Source organism: Trachinotus anak, unplaced genomic scaffold, assembly GCF_046630095.1.
Source record: "Trachinotus anak isolate AG129_WGS33_773 ecotype Australia unplaced genomic scaffold, CSIRO_AGI_Tana_v1 ptg000023l, whole genome shotgun sequence".
Lineage (NCBI taxonomy): Eukaryota > Metazoa > Chordata > Actinopteri > Carangiformes > Carangidae > Trachinotus > Trachinotus anak.
The window spans coordinates 5,192,307-5,198,496 of NW_027273874.1; positions in this window are offsets into that span (position 1 = coordinate 5,192,307).

Sequence of the window (6,190 nt, forward strand, 5' to 3'; positions counted from 1 at the left end):
ACAGGAGTCGTACAGACAGTGTGAGATCATGTCAGCTATTAGTTTACAATGAGAAAGGGGAGAGGGTGGCTATTAATAACAGTGTGTAATATGATCGGCCTTCTCCCCCTGCCAGCACGGTGGGTCAGTGTGTGTGCCTGTTTAGATGCCAGTGAGGGGTGTGTGGGAGCTCGGCATTGGTGAGGGTCTCTGCTACACACACAGGCCATCTTGTGTGTGAAATCATATTTGCCTCCTGGTGTGTGGTGTGTAAAAAATTAGATTGACTGTAGGAGGTGGATGAATTGAGCCACTGGTGTTTTGGTATTTTTGAATCTTAGTTAGCTGAGACGCAGCATAAAATTGTGACTACATTTGCTCTCTAAAACTATTCAAATCATATTTAATCACATCAGTTTACTATTGCATTTTCATAAAGACTGTAAAGCTGGAAGACTTAAATAACACACATAAATAAAACCATGACATAAAATTAACATCTGTGCAGCATATCATCCACAACTTTTAACATATTTTGAAAGACTCTCACTTATATTAAATATCCAATTAAACTCCTTATCCCAGTTTTGAAAACAGGATTGCACAATCTTCTTCTACCACAAATACTGTTTCTTTTTTATTAAAAATCAAACAAGGTGGTGAAACTATGACAACGACTTCATGTTGGTGTCCACAGGTGACTGCGGTGTAGATGTGATGGGGTGCCGGTTGTTTCAGTGTCTTCTTGAGCACAGCTCTTTCTTTCTTGGTCTGAGAACAAGTCTTCAAGCTCAGATTTGACAAAGCATCTCCAGAGTCAATAATATTAGAACAATTGTGTTAAAAGAAAAAAAAACATATATATACTGTTTTGAACCACAGTTTAAGTATAGAATAATCAGAATATTCCTTTAAATAAAAGAACTGAGTGCACATTTTAATATTTTAACAGGAGCTGTACTTTTTACACGTGGTGTTATTTTTAATCCTTTTTTAAGTTCATGTTATTGTTATTCTGCAATTCGACCTTAACAAATTACAGCAAGGATGCAAAAATTAAATGGGTGCATAAAAAGTGGATTATAATTAAAGATCTGAGTTTGTAGTTGTTTTCAAGTACAGTGCACACGTCAGAGTAAAAAGTTCAAAAAACATACATGCTCACACCCATGCTCAAACCTCCGTAAACACTCTTTACAAAAGACTGATGATATCAATCACAGTCAAACCTCCTGTTGCACCTATGGTAAACAGCTCCCTCCTCTGGCAGTTGCACTAATAAACCTCACTGCTTTTGCATTATTACAAGTCCATCTTCTCCCTCTCATCCCTCCTTTACCCTCTACACAAAGCAACTCAAGCAAGATGAATAATAGCAAGCGTCTGCGCCATTTTTGTGCTGAGTTTGTTGCTACGGAAACTGGAAGGTTGACTCAAACAGCTCGCTCTGTCAGATGAGAAAGCGCAACACACACAACTGCAAATATGTCTCTTGTAGAGGATGTCATGAGGTGAGGACGAAGGAAATGAAAGTGGATGAAGTCCATCCATCAGTTCCCGTTAATGCAGATTCCCTTCTTATTGTGACATATTTATGTTTGGTAAAAAGGTTTTTGAAATTTGTCATGCAGATGTGAAAAATGCAATTTTATCTCAAGGGTCATGTTCCTGTTGCTACTCTTTCAGTCTAGTCTTTATTTTAAAAAAAATGCTTGCACGCCTCAGTTTAACTGTTGATCATGACAGCACGGTCTTTAGTGATTTGTCCCTGTATAGTAAGAATTGCATTGGTTCTGGTTGGAGATCAGCAACCTGCAGCACATCTCTGCAGGGCGATGAAAGCCCTCAGTGTTGTACGTCACCTCCTCCGCCATAGCAGAGGGTGAGAATGTGACATGTCTGAGTTAGGGTGCTAATGAGAAGGAGAAAGGCTCTATCACAGGGAGAAGGAGTTGGGGAGAAAGGGGAAGGGGGGGGGGGCTGCAAGGTGTAATAAGAAAAGAGAAAATTAGGAGAGAGAGCGACGGATCCAGACAAGAAGGAAAGTCACAAAAAGGAATAAGGAACAACTAGACGAGGAAGATGTATCAAGAAAGTAAATAAGGGAGTAGAAAACAGGAAAATGTGATTTTGTGACTAATAACTAGGCAGTAATTAATGTGTATAATAAGTGCAGGCTAATTACACTTTGTGGAGTTGTGGGGGACCAAGCTCTAAAACCCACCAGAATAGTGTAAAATAATCTAAGACACAAAAACAAAGATAGAAATGTAAGCAAACGTTTAAAAACATATGGAAAAATTAGTAAAAAAAAAAAAAAACAATAAGGAGCGAGCTCAACAGAACTTCACAAAGGATCAATAACAGTAGTCAGTAGAAAAAAGACATTGGGTCAACTAACAATGCAAAGATTCATACACTATTTGGTTTGACCAAGCTGATGGGTTAAAATAAAAAGCAAGCATCTCCTATTGGAAATTGATATGTAATTTTTGGATATTGTTTTTATTGGCATTGTGAGATTACAGAGAGCATCTAAAACCATGTAAATGCGCCAGAAGTACTTTTCTCTGTTGCAGTTTTACTCACTTGAACTTTAACTCAGAACCCTTTAACCTGCCATGTCAGTGATTACAAACAAATTGTGTGCAGGAAAACATTGTTTAAAGTTTATTAAAGTGAAGATCTTTATTATAAATTCTAGGAGCGATCACAATGGTTCTAAAAATACCAAATGACAGGCTCACTTTTAGACAAATTGCTATAAAATGACAGAGAGTCATTTTAATATTCAGCCATGTGGTCGCTGCTTGGTTCCTAAATGTTAACAAAAGTATCCCACAAGCAAAGTGCGACGCTGGGCGTACACACATGCCATCAACCTGTTGCATCAACGTGCAGCAGCGGAGCAGATCTTTGTCAGATCTGAGTAATCTGCTAAATCAGAACCAAGTCACAACCCCACACACACACTCACACTGCCACCTCCCACCAAGACCGGTCTGGCCCTGGTGCACACTGCCTCTCTGTCCCCCACCCACGGTCCTTATGCACTCTCTCCTGCACAGACACTAATATCCTGAATAGATACAGGTAGGAGCAGACTGTACAGGAGGTTAATAAACATATGAATGCATAACACAACTATTCTGGTGCCCAGATAAATGTGAAATCATTCAAAGACACACATACACACATATCCCTTTTGGTAAAGTGGTGGGTTGGTACTCTCAGCCTCTCAGTACTGGTGTCCAAGCAACCAGAAAGGGCACCAAAGAGTGTTTTCTCTCTCACACACAAACAGCAGACAGGTATATCCTTGACATGCAATTTTGTATTATTAAGACCTGAACATCTCCACAAGAATGTGCGGTGGAGTGAATGGGCCAATTTTTTACAGCCCCAGTCTTTCAGGTGAGACACTTTGAATGGCCGTCAGACCTCACCTGTCTTCCAGGGATGCACTCAGCTGTGAATAAAAGGGTAGTGCAGTTTGACTTTGTGCAAGATTGAATACTTTGCTCTGGTGTTTTTGAATTTGCCTCAGTAAGAAACAGACCAGGAAGATGATAAATTACTTTAAGTCACTTTATTTTTCAAAATATTTCAAGTTTAGATTTTATTTTGAAATTGATTTCTTTTATTTTGTTTTTGCAATTTATTTATTTATTTTTTTTACATGTTTTACACATTTACTTTTTTATTACAATTCTGTGGCTGGGTATTATAATCAAATTAGAAATGTAGCCACTTCCTAGTCTCAAGCTAGCTACTTTAATGTATAGCTAGCATTAGCTTCCCTGCTAACGCACAAGTGAATTAGCTGTTACCAATACGAAGCAGCTAGCTTTGTAGATTAGTAGCATGACTTAGCGAGACAGACTCTAATAGTTATTCGACCATCGGATAATGAAAATGCTACAGGAAAAATATCACAAACTTTAACTTGTGCTTATGTAGAATTATTTGCTGTACCTATGTATTTAATGACATCAATCTCTGGAAAACAGATGCAGCCCCAGTGTTTCAGAAAAGATTTATTGAAACTTTTGAAATGTTTCATAGGGAAAAAAACCTATTAAAACCAGTCAGATATTTTACTTTTAAAAGAGGAGTATAACGAGGCCCTGGTAATTTGAATTCCTTTTTTCATTTCGTATTGTTTTGCTGATTACTGATTCATAAAGATAATTTATATATATCCATATAGACTAATTTGCTGAGCTATGGTTTCGCATCATGTTTACTGTGTGCCTGTATTTTTTGTTGACGCAGTGATTTAAGTGCAGTGCTGACTGTGTGCTGCCAATGTTTCCAACTGCTTCAGACTGTGCACTTGGTTTTCCACCACTTTATTTTTCTCACCCACGTTGGCCCACAGGGGACGACATTTGTATTCACCATGAATATCTGGCAAGTCAGTAAGTAAAATGTGAACATGGTGAAATGCAGAGAAGCGCACACCTAATCAGGGACATTTGGGCCTTTACTGCTCATTTCATGACTATTTGGGGGCATCTGTGCCTGGAGTAGAGGTTAATTTCCGACTCTAGTGTGTGTGCTCATGCCAGCACTGGGAGACCATTTAGTCTCTGTCTAGAAATGTCAATATGAAGAGAGTCTTTGACAGTTGGCTGATGAGTGGAGGATGAGATGTTGCTTAGTAACTGAAAACCTGACAGACTGACTGATCAAGCTTCAGACCGAGCAGTTGGTGTGTGTAGGATGGGTATTCGTGCTGTAGTAAGTTGTGTGTGTTGTGTCTGTGTATGTGTGAGCTGTGAACCGAGGATGTGGAAAGAGACAGTGTGGGGAAATGTGCGTGTTTGAGGCAGGGTTAAAGGGTTTAACCTGTTCACAATCAGGATAGCTTTAATCAACCAACTGAAACAGATGGTTATTCCCCTTTCACCTTCTTTTAGGCTAGATGTGTTTGAGTCACCAGTGACATCAGAGCATGAGATGACGAAGGTGATGGCACGTGAAAAACAGGTGGCCGCGAGTTGATGAAAAAGTAGAAAATTAACTGTAATACAGGATTTGCAGATAGGAAGAATTTCTTCAAATGTTTATTTGGATTCAAGCATGCACGGATTAGATTTTGGTGGTCAAAGGTCAAAAGTTAAGGTCACTGTGACCTCACAAAACATGGTTTTGACCTTGTGAATGCATTATTTCAGTATCGTTTAGAGAAAATTTCACGAGGAGGTAATTCTAATTTGTTTGTTTGTTCCCTAGTAAAACCTGCATTTGCTTAGCTTCAGATTCACAATAATCTTTCTCATGATCTCTCAAATTAACACTGAGACCCCTTTCCGTCTATAAATCCCCACAAACCAGAAGCAGACCAGCCGAACCCCAGTGAAACAATCATGTGGTTGATCCCTTTTATTTAAGAGCAGAGTAAAGGGTAAATGCACATCACTTTTCCAAGTGAAACATTTCAGCCCTTTTCTGTCTAAGCAACAAAACACAGCCATTTTATGTTGTGATTAATGAGCTGTAATCAATACCTCTACAGGTTTCTGAGCAACACATAATGTGACAACGCTTTTAGGCTGTAATTGGAAATTGCAATTGTGCCCCAGCTAACAGGCCTTGTGGGGTTGGTATAATTAAGAAACTGCTGGTAATGGAGACCAGCTATCGTTGTATGGATGTCTAACCCAGACCTAGCCTAATGCAGCTGTGTCCAACAGCGGGGGAAACGGTGGAAGCGGAGACATAAAAAAACACAAAATTGACTCAAGTGACTTGAATGCACAGTAAGAATTTATCAAATCTGATTTCCATTGTCCGTCTCTCTGTCTTAAACAGTTTGTAGATTTGGGATGTGTTTGACATAATATCGAACAGATAGTGTGCAACACGAAAATAAAAGAACACAAAGATGGATTTTAGCATGATAATAATGAAAGAGAAACCCCAGAACGATCCTTATTTTCATGTTAATAATAAATGTCTCACACAGTGTAATGTCACATGTGGTGAACCCATTTTGTGACAGGGTGCGACAATAAAAATCACATCATTACTCATCACAGCACCAGACAACGTCACCGGGATGCAATTAGCAAACAACACAGAGGAGTCACGACTGTCTGCAACACACACACACACACACACACACTTAGACCACACTGCAGTGTTTCAGAAGAGGGCAAACAAAGCCATGAGTGACTCAAATCCCCCTGAAGAAGATTTGGGTGTC